We start from the raw sequence: 11,561 nt of genomic DNA on the forward strand, positions 1-11,561 counted from the left end.
TTTGTATGTGGTGCTGAGGATCTAACCCGGGGCCACACGCATGCCAGGCGAGTGCGCTACCGCTTGAGCCACATCCCCAGCCCAAACGCTGCCTACTCTTCAACTTAAAGATCTAACTTCATGAGATTCTGAATCAACTGATCTCTCCAGCCCCTATTGATCTTAGAATGATCCATATTTCAGGCTGGGGGTATAGCTCAGTGGCACAGCGCTTGTCTCGAAAACTTGAAGCACTGGGTTCCACACCCCAGTACCATACACACGTGCAAAAAGACAATTCACACTTAAAACACCAGATTTCTATATGATCACAAGAATAACCACAAAAATTTGTTTCATCCCCTTTTTATGTATTTTCTTCTTTCACAATTTGTTCAATTATGAAAGTTGCAGCGACAAGTTTTTAAAAAGTGAAAACAAAGTTTACAAACACACAGTTCCCACCAACTGCCTCCTTTCACAAGTGAGAAAACTGATCGGTTAAATAACTCATAGGAAGCCACACAGTTTACAGGTGGGACAGCCAGGATGGAAGGCCAGGCAGTGAGTAGAGGCCAGGATGGAAGGCCAGAGGCAAAGAGCAGGAAGGGGCAGCTGTGTGCAGCGCTCTGGGGGAGAGGAGCAAGCATGAACAAGGTCACTGAGAAGTCTCATATTTCCCGTCAAGTCTGATCTTTCAGTGAGCCAGGACAGTGAGGAAAATCGGAGCTAGTCAGTCTGAAGCTGAGCACAGAGGATGTTTTCTTCTAGAACACTCTTGGACGAGGGGAGTGGCTCCGGGGTAGAGTACTAGCCTAGCAAGCACAAAACCCTGGGTTCCAGCACTGAAAAAAAATTTTTTTTCTTTTTCATTGATAAGAGACTATGAGAACATAGGACCTTGAGCTACGCACACTCTCTACCAGTGAGTTACACCCTCGACCCCTGAGCAGAAAACCTTTGACCCAAAAGTGTCAAAGAATCTCCGATCTTATGTGAGAAATAGAAGATTTTCACAAAGGCATCTAAAAACTGAGCACTTTGTGGGATAATATGCACAGAATGGAGTCTGCCAGCTGCCTTCTCAATTTCCATTCCACCGTTATTCTTTGCTAACAGGACCTGATTTTAAGTGGGCCATGTGCTCAGCCTAATGACTACATTTCCCAGCATCCCTTGCAGCTAAAAGAGGATGATGAAATAATAAGAGGAAGTCATTGGGTGGAGCTTCCAGGAAAGGTATTGAAAAGGAACTGACTTAGCTTGCCCTCTTGCTCTTGCTACTTCCTCCTTCCTGCTCCCTGGAACACAAACAAGATATCCCAGGCTGCAGCAGCCATGTTTGACCATGAAGTAACCTTAAGGAAGGAAACATGGGCTAGCCCAGTGGAGTGGGAAATAGGATGTTCTTGATGAACCAATCTGTGGCCATCCCTGGGCTACCTACCTCTAGACTTTTTTTTTTCCTTCTTTTTTTAAGTAGGCAAAAATAAACCTCTACATTACATAAGGAACTGCGGTCAGGTCTCTGTACAAACTCAACACGATCCATGGTTCTTTCCAGTACATAAAGCTCAGGGTGATTTACAGATTGCTAAATGAATGTGATGTTTCGTAATTTGGAGGGATTTGAGGTTGTTTGTTTTGCTTTTGCTTTGCCCACTATGCTTACTCAACTTCTATCCATGATAACAGTGTGTTCCGTCCCTGGCCAGTCCTAGGCGTTGAACTGTGCCTGCAAGTTGCTGCCAGTTCTGAGACCAGATAACAATGGGATCACTCACCCCAAGGGCTATCTGGGGCTGCATCGCAGGCAATTAAGTGCATTTTCTGAAAGACTTTGTAGTCACAGTGTGGGTGACTCCCTGGAGCGTGGATCGGAGTATTCCTCCAAAACCTCACAATTAACTTTTTTTTCTCTCCAGGGTCCCAACTCCTAACGTTTAAATGATTTCTTGATTTTCCCGAAAGCAGTTTGTTCTAAAAGTGGCCCAGTTCTGAAAACAAAACGTGAAGGCTCAATTCCTCTGGTCAACTCGGACATCTCAGGAGTATCAGCTTAGCAAGGAGACCAGAATGCACACAACAGCCATACTGTCTGACCAGGGCCTGCCTGCTAGAATAGCAGTAACTCGAGCCCTTGGGTTCAAGTGCAGGCTCCACTCAGGTCTGCATTTCTCAGCAGCCCCAGGGATGCCCAGGCTGGAGCAGGACAGCACTTCCCAGCCAAGCTAACAACACGGGTCCAAGGGTCCAAGTGTCCGAGGGCTCATTCTTACTGTTCAGGTCTCGGTTCAAATACCCCCAAAGATATCCAAAAACATCTCCCAGCTCTTGTCACATGCTCTTACTTCACCTTGATTTCTCTCTGCAGCACTGTCACAGGCTGAATGAGACATCTTCACTCGCTTAAGTGCCTGCAAGCCTCTGTTTCACTGTGGCTTCATGCTCTGGTCACATGTCCCTTAACAGCGCCCCACCAGCAGGAACTTGATACACATCTTCCACTTCTCCCTCAGTGCAAAGTGCTTCCAGAGATGGATTAGACTCGTTGCTGCTCTCAAGACTTTAGGTGTCTATTTCTGATAAGGAAGGCACTACTCATCTACTAGGAAAAAGTAATTTCAAATAATATGGAGAGCAGAACAGTTGCCAGGTTGGGTTCCCCTGAAGCAAGACCTGGGACAAGGATGTGAAGGCAAGCAGTTTGTTTGGGAGGTGACCCTGCAGTGGGAACGTCAGCATGAAGGGACAGGGCCCAACACAGGCCGTGTTGATGAGCAGGTGACAGTTGGGCCTCTGGAGCTCAGTCCCAGTGAGGACCTCAGTGTCACACCATACAAGGAGCTAGGGAACTGGGGTCCTGTCCCTTACTGGTCCAGGTTAGGGGTGATGGTGATTTCCCAGCATTTTGGGCCACCTCTTGAGTAGGTAGAGCTCTTCTTATGACCAGAGCAAGGCTGCAGCTGTCAATCTCAAGTGCTAAGGGAGATGCCATGGGGTGGAGGGCAGAGTGAATCCTGAGGAGTAGGGGTCTGCCACAGGAAGAGTCCATCCAGGACGGAACCTGCTAGGTCTTGCATGTGTCCCTCACATTCTTAGATTGGAAACTTAATCTCCAAATTCATATGTTAGTGTTATTTGAAAGTGATGGTTCTGGGAGGTGATTGCATCCTGAAGACTTCGCCGTCACCAAAGGATTAATCCATCCATGAATTCATAGATTCAGGGGTCGTTGAAGGAGTAGCTGTTTATAAAATTGGGCTTGCACTGTCTCACCATGTGGTGCCTCAACCTGCCCTGGCCCACAGGACTCCTCTCCAGCAGCTGAGCATACTCTGGGGCCTTGTTCTTAGACTTGTCAGGTTCTGGAACTGTAAGCCAAGTAAACCTTCACTTTACTTATTTATCTATTTATTTATTTATCTATCTATTTATTTGGTACCAGGGATGGAATCCAGAGTTTTACAGCTGAGTTGCATCTCAGTCCCTTTTTATTTTTCATGCTGAAACAGGGTCTTGCGAAGGTATCTAGAGCCTCACTAAATTCCTAAAGTTGGCCCCAAACTTACAGTCCTCCTGACTCAGCTGCCTGAATCCCTGGGAATACAGGCATGTGCCACCATGCCCAGCTAAACTTTTTTTTTAATTATTAATTACCCAGTCTACAGTATACAGTTACACCACCAAAAATAAACAAACAAACAAAAAATAGACGTAAGACCAAGCCTTATCCCTTTTCTAGCAACAGCCTGTCTGTTCATCACCCCATCCCCAGGGTCACCTCTGGACACCATGTTTTGGGGACAAACAGCAGGCCATAAGTTTCAAGCCTGTGTACAACAAGGACAAAGTGCAATCTGCTGAGATCATTTTTTTGAGATATAACTCAATTTCTCTCCATTTCTCAATTTCAGTTTCTTTCATAAAATTCGCCATTTTGGAGTGTGTAGCTCAGTGATTTTAATAATAAATCCATTACATCGTACAACCATCACCATTATCTAATTCCAGAACATTTTGATGACCCTTACAAGAAACCACACACCCAGCAGCAGTCACTCCCCAGCCCCCCAGCCCCTCTGGAACCACGATTCTACTTCCTCTCTGTGGATTTGCCTGTTCTGGATATTTCCCATAGTTGGAAGCATGCGATATGTGGCCTTTTGAGTCTGGCTTCTTTTCCTTATGGTAATGGTTTTGCGCTTCCACCACCTTGGAGCACACATCATGACTCAGGAGGCTGAGGCAGGAGGACCACAAGTTGGAGGCTGGACTCAGCAACTTAGCAAGGCCCTGAGCAACTTAGCGTGTCCCTGTCTCAAAATGAAAAATAGAAAGGACTGAGGGTGTGGCTCAGTGATTAAGTGCCCCTGGGTTCAATCCCAGTACCACCAAAAAAAAAAAAAAAAAAAAAAAAAAAAAAAAGCACACATCAGCAAGGTACTGGGGATCAACCCTGGGGCCTCCCAGACGAGTGCTGTTCCCTTCGGTCACACCCACAACCCGGCAAGTCATGTTCCTTTGTGACTAACACTGCATCGTGTGTTAGACCATCTTTGTTCATCCATTCATCTGTCAATGGACTTTTGAGTTCAGTCCGCTCTCTGGCTATTATCTGTGAGGGTGCTATGAGTATTTTTGTGCAAGTTTTTAACACTTTTTTCTTGTTTGTTAGAGTGCTGGGATGAAGGCCAGGGTCCTGGGTGTGATAGTGAATGCTCTATCATTGAGCTATGAGCCTCATGTGCAAGTTTTTGTGCCAACGCGTTTGCGATCCCTTGCCTGTCTCACGGGATCTCTTACCTCGGTTTCATGCGGCTCCATCCTGGTGGGGGGGGGGGCAGCAGCCCTGGCTCAGACACACTGCTACCTTTGACCCTCCAGAGGCCGCCCAGGGTTCCCATATGTCACCAGTTTTTGCCCCAAGTGAAGCAGCCAAGCCAAGTCCAGCCCTGGGGTCAGCAAGAGGGAGGGGGGAGTGGAGGCTCTGAGAAGCCGGGGGCTCAGGAGACGCCTAGCCACCAGGTGCAGGTGCCGCAGTCCTGTGTCCTGGGCCCTCGGAGGTGTGGACAGGACTGGGTGGCTGCAGGGTTTGTAGCGGAAGGTGCTCTCCCGCTGCCTGAGGACTCAGGGTGGAAGAGCCCAGAATTCGTGCCGCCCACGTGCATTCATTCGCTGTCACACGTGTGCAGGATGTCCAGGGCACACTCCACATGGCTCTGCCTGCGGTCCACAGCCTGAACACCCACACCCTCAGCCCCCCATCGTGATGTTTGTGTGCATCATTCCTCTCCCTGCCTCAATGGACCAGAAATCCTGGAGCTGATTCTCTTGGTCAGGAATTTAGCGTGAGACCAGAAGTTGGGAACATGGCTAAGTCATTCTACCTTTCCTTGGAAAACGTAAACTAGCCCAATGGCTTTCTCCCCCAATTCCTTTCTGTCTTCTTTTTTTCTTTCTTTGCAGTACTGGGGACTGAACCCCAAGGTGCTCTACCACTGAGCCACATCTCCAGCCCCACCCCCCTTTCTAATTTTAAAACAGGGCCTCACTAAGTTTCTGAGGCTAGCTTCAAACTTGTAATCCTCCTGCCTCAGCCTCCCCAGTGACTGGGATTTCGACCTGCACCTGGCTTCATTTCATACTAAGCTAGAGTTTGATGCTGCCTAATCTATGTGCCGTCCTCTGCTCTACCATTAGCATTTCAGCGGTGTTCTTTCCAGTCTTTTATATTTACATAGTTATTGCCTGTGGTGACAGGAACCAGCTGCTATGGGTGTGGACTGTGAGTTGTGCACATCTCTGCCCCATGGACATCATGAGGTGGCTTGAAGTCAGCCACCATCAGAGGAGTATTGACACCAAGGAAATTGGCGGGTGCTACAAATCTGAGACCAGTCGTCAGACATTTACCAGCCCAGCATGGACTAACTTACAAGACAGTGGTTCACCCATTCCTGTGTCTGCCGACAACTCAACACTGACCTAGGGTGTCCCGGGAACTTTCCCCAGGAAAGGGAGACAGCTGACAGCTCAGTAAACCCCCACACAAACACGGCCGTCACAGGTAGTGAGAGAGGACAGAGGAAATGATGTGCACCCAGTGATTTCTGTCCTCCCGGCCATAGCAGGAACATGGCTCCAGATTCAAGAATTTCTTCACAGGTGTCTCTGCTTCCTGATCATCATACCCTTGGCTGCCTTCCTCCACCACCCGCTTCCGCCATGATGTCCTCCACTCAGACTCAGAGCAATGGACTGAGACTCTGAAACCATGAGGCCCAAATAAACTTCTCCTCTAAGAAGAAGGCAGCCTTCCTCATGAACACACGTATTTATTATTTCTGAGGATATTATTCCAATTGTGGAAGCAGTTCCCTGTGGTTCAAGACCTCTCAAGTTCGGCACTATTGACATTGGGGCCAGATGGTTCCTGGCCGTGGGGGCCGCCATGGCCCGGCATGCTGGGTTTGCTGGATAGTATCCCGGGCTTGGTACCCTCTCCTCCTGTGATGACCAAAAATGTCCCTGGGGGGCAAAATCACCTCCAGTAAGGGTCTTTGCTATAGTGGGACACACATGACTTTATTTTACTTTATTTTTTTGGTCCTGGAGATTGAACCCAAGGGCTCTTAACCACTAGGCTGGCTTTGAACTGAGATCCTCCTGCCTCAGCCTCCCCAGACACAGGGATTACAGGCGTGCACCACCGCACCTGCTTTACATGACTTTAAATTGGCAAACACAGTCAGCCCTGCGTACCCACAGTTTCACAGCGACAGGTTCCTCAAGTAAGAATGAGAAATGTTTGAAAAAAAACAATTACATCTGTACTGAACATGTAGAGGTTTTTTTTTTTTTTTTTTTTTTTTTTTTTTTTTTTTTTTNAATTTGCATCCTCCTGCCTCAGCCTGCAGAGTCTCTGGGATTAAGGGTGTGCACCACCACACCCAACCCAATCTTCTTTCCTGACCATTATGCTTTGAACAATCCAGCAAAATAACTATTCACACAGCGTTTTCATTGTTCTAAGGCATTATATGTAACCTATAGGGAGGAGAAGATGTGTGTAGATCATATACAAACACTATGCCATTTTATAGAAGGCATTTGAGCATTCTAAGATCTTGATTTCCTCCAGGGTTCCTGAAACTCCTCCCCTGCAGATATCAAGGGACAACTGTGTAAGGTTGCAACAGGGAAGACGGTCTCTGAATGCAGCCCCTGGACCATCAGCATCAGCACCATCTGAGAACTTGTTAGAAATGAACAGTCTCAGGCACTTCCCCAGGTAATGGAACCAGGATCTCCAGGGACAGACCAGGAAATCGGAATTTTGGTTTTTTGTTTGTTTGTTTGTTTGTTTTTTAGCTTTTGTTTGTTTGTGTACTAGGGATTGAACTCAGGGGTGCTTTATCATTGAACTACATCCCCAGCCCTTTTTATTATTTATTTTGAGACAGGGTCTGGCTAAATTGCTGAGGCTGGCCTCAAATTTGTGATCCTCCTGCCTCAGCCTCCCGAGCCACCGGGACTACAGTTGTGCAGCTGCACCATGTCTGGTGCAGTCTGTTTTAACAAGCCCTTCAGAGGATTCTCCTTTGAAAACCACAGTATGGGGCTGGGGATGTGGCTCAAGCGGTAGCGCGCTCGCCTGGCATGCGTGCGGCCCGGGTTCGATCCTCAGCACCACATACAAGCAAAGATGTTGTGTCCGCCGAGAACTAAAAAATAAATATTAAAAAAAAAAAGAAAAAAAAAAAAGAAAACCACAGTATCAGGGGCCCAGGAAGATTTCAGAATTCAAGGGCTGGGGCTGTAGCTCAGTGACAGAGTGCTTGCCTAGCAATGGTGAGCCACTGGGTTTGAACCTCAGCACCACATAAAGATAAACAAATAAAATAAAGGCATTCTGTCCATCTACAACTGCAAAATTAAAAAATCATAATAATAAGATTTCAGAATTCAAGACTGCGTCTGGGTCTGCCGCAGTCCTGCAGTGCGCGGCTGTGGTTGCGACACAATGTTTTCCCCACTGGCTAATCCTCAGTGGGTGCCAGTGATTAGGGCAAATTAGCTGTGTTCAGGTGTACTTTTGACTTAAGTAGCACCTTACAGCTCAGGATTACCAAACACTGCTTATTTTTACCCCAGAGAGGCTCCAGGAGGCTGCGGGCGGCTCCGGGCCAGAGAGAAAGTTAAGAATAGAAAGCTCTCGGGTCATCTGACTCCTCTCAAACCACGGCCCTGTGATTCAGCAAGGAGTGTAAACCGTGGTTCCTTAAATAAAGAGTGCGCTGGTCCTTTGGTCGTCTGAGAAACGGAAGAACTACAAGGCGAGGCCAGGGCAGGGCGGACCCCGGGCAGCTGCCCCTTGCTCCGGTTACCATCTTGTGAAATGGGCCACGAGGGATTCAGCTCCGAATGCGTTCTCCACTTAAAGCCCCCAAGTGTGGCAGCCTGGCATTTGAGAGGCCAGGGAAGGAAGGTCACCCTGCCTTCCCCTGGCCGTGTCCTGCAAAGCAAGACACGGACACAGAAAGAGTCCCCGGACGGTCCTCTAAACACGCCAGAAAAAGGGTGACCACACGCGGCCAGAGGAAGATAAGCCCTTACCTCTGGAGGGAAGAGTCTCTGTGAGGTGCTGGCAAGTCCCCTGGCAGGTCACACCAGGGCAGACGCGCTCTGTCCTTCTGCATGACTGTCCGCCCTCCTCCCACCTGAGCAGAAACACACCCAGATCTTCAGGTCTGCATTTCCAAGGTCTCCATGTCCCACAGAACTTTCGCTCCTAAGTGAGTTGATCTGTTCCCGTTACAAGGGGCCTCAGCCGTGGACCTGGCGATGAGCGAGAGAAGATCACTCCTCCCCGACCTCTTCCGTGGTTCTCAAATGGGGGGGTGTCCTCGCCTGCCGCAGGAGCAAAAGAAAGCCTGGGCCTGTGGGTCTTTACTATGACAGAGCAGGGCAGCGGGTCACCCCCATCTCTGAGGACCTCTGGTGTAGAGCACCAACGCTGTCAAACACCCCGGAAGGTGCTGGTGGGAACCTCAAATGGTACGATCCCTTTGAAAAATAATTCAAGAGTGACTTTAAAATTTCAAGCTGGGTGCCAGAGCTCACACCTGTGATCCCAGGGACTCAGTAGGCGGAGGCAAGAGGATCGCAAGTTCAAGGCCAGCCTGGGAGGGACTTAGGCAGACTCTGTCTCCACATAAAAAATATAAAGAAGGCTGGCTGAGGATGTGGTGAAAATCTTTATTAAAGATGTAATCTTTAGTACCCACCCCACCAAATGGGGTGGGTACAGGGGTTGGGGTGTGGCTCAGTGGTAGAGCGCTGGCCTAGCATGAGTGTGACCTTGGGTTCCATCCCAGAACCACACACACACACACACACACACACACACACACACGCCAAAAAAATATTCAATGTACACCTCTCCTACAGTGCGGTCACGCCATTAGAGGATTCACGAAAGAAAAAGAGAAGCCTATGCCAGACTCATACATGAAAATTCACACCAGCGTCATCTGAAATCGCAAAACCTGCAAGCAACCAAATGACCATCAACACAAGAGCAAATAAAGGGGCTGGAACGCAGAGGCAGTGGGAAGGAATGAAGTATTGGGACCCAATACAACATAAATAATGATGCTGGGTAGAAGAAGCATGAATCCTGTGCTTTATGATCTGTGCTCTTCGCATGAAGTTATAGAAAATTATAGAAATTATAGAAGCTAACTGATCATCTCAGAAAGCAGATGGACGTTTGCTGACAGACGCGGGGAAGGGCTGGGAGAAAAGAGGGGGAGAGATTACAAAGGAGATTACATTCTAATCCCCTCTGGGAAAGCCAACAGTTGGGCGGTGTTCTCAGTGCTCCCCAGGGCAGCTCAGGAGGAGAGAGTGAAAGGGGCCCAAGACGGAAGCCATGGGGTTTTCTTGGTGACCTACTCTCAGATGTGAATCCCAGGGACTCGGGAGGCTGAGGCAGGAGGATGGACAGTTCCAGGCCAGCCTGGGCAATTTAGCAAGACCCTGTTACAAAATAAAATAGAAAGGGCTGGGGCTGTAGCTCAGTGGTAGAGCACCTGTCTGGCATGCAAATGGTTTACGTTTTGGATCCCCCTTACCACAAGGGGAAAAAAGCCACCTCCATTACTGCCACTGTGTCCCAGGCATCTGAGGCAAGTCAAACCCAACCCACACTCAAGGGACAGGCAACCTACGAGGGAGCCATTCCACAGAGGGTGGATCTTTGGGGTTCTCTTAGGTGCTCCCTGCTGCAAGTGGCAGAGGCCAACACAGGCATGTTCTGCAGACCTGGCCAAATGAGGTCACGGTACCTGTGGCCTGGCGGGTCAGAACCACCTCACAAAGACATTCTTTCCTTCTTTAAAAAAAAAAAAAAGTTCATCATTCCTCCTACCCCAGTGGTCACAAGAGCTGAGGATGCCAGCAGAGTTGGCACCGGGTGTCTGGGTGCTCTCCCTTGCCACTAAAGCGAGAGCCTGTGAGGAGGACAGGAGAGTCACAGACATGTGGTGGGTGGTGGATGGGAGAGGACATGCCCTGGACCCTTCAAATGCTCCAGGTTGTTTTCTGGAAACATCTGTGTTGCACTACTCAGGATACATTCTGCTGCTGTAAGGAAACAAACAAGAGAGGATAACAGGATTTAATTGGCTAAATGCTGCAGAAGTTTATGTCTTTCTCAGGCAAAGCCTCCTCTGGGTCTAGGCGACTCTCCAGGTTATCCGCCTCCTCTGTGTGATAACATGGAGTGACTCAAGGATCCAGGCAGCTTCCAGCTTGTGACCCCACCCTTCCAACACACAGCTTCCTGCACAGTGGGGAGGACAAAGCCGGGAGAGTCTTGCAGGGCTTCTTGCAGGTGGGAAAGGAAATGACATGTCAGTTCTGATCTTCTTCCATTGGCCAGAATGAGTCATATAGCCCTGCCTACCTCGAGCGAACTGGGTGAGGGATTTCCAGATACCCTAAATGGAATGGGGAAGGTGATATTGGAGAGAGTGTAAATATCAATGACATATGGCAAGAAGGAGATTCAGGACAGACCCCAATAGCAGTACCAATAACAGTACAATAGGTACAAATCCCATCGGCATGTTAAAGCTAGGGCGCAGCAAACAACGTGGAAATCAGCAACAGAAAGTGCCTCTTACACAAGTCCCCCTGTGGCTGTATTCACGCTAAGTCCCATTTGAATCTCACAAATGTCCAGTGAGGTCCATATTTTCTTTCCCCTTTTACACATGACAATATGGGATATGAAGAGAGGCCTAAGATCTGTTTCTACCCACAGACCACAAATGTGGCTTGGGGCGGTCACACCAACAGTCAATTCTTCAATTCTCTGGACAACAACTGGGTCTCCTAATTCAATTCAGTCCTGACCTTGCCTACCCGATTAACAACAGACCCTAGGCTGAGGGCCCAGTGCCACAGACTTCTTCTTCTCCTCCTTCTCCTCCTCCTTTTTTTTTTTTTTTTCAAATAGAACCTAGGGGCACTTTACCACTGAGCTACATTCCCAGCCCATTTTTACTTTAAGT

Source organism: Marmota marmota, unplaced genomic scaffold (assembly GCF_001458135.2).
Source record: "Marmota marmota marmota unplaced genomic scaffold, marMar, whole genome shotgun sequence".
NCBI classification, from domain to species: Eukaryota; Metazoa; Chordata; class Mammalia; order Rodentia; family Sciuridae; genus Marmota; species Marmota marmota.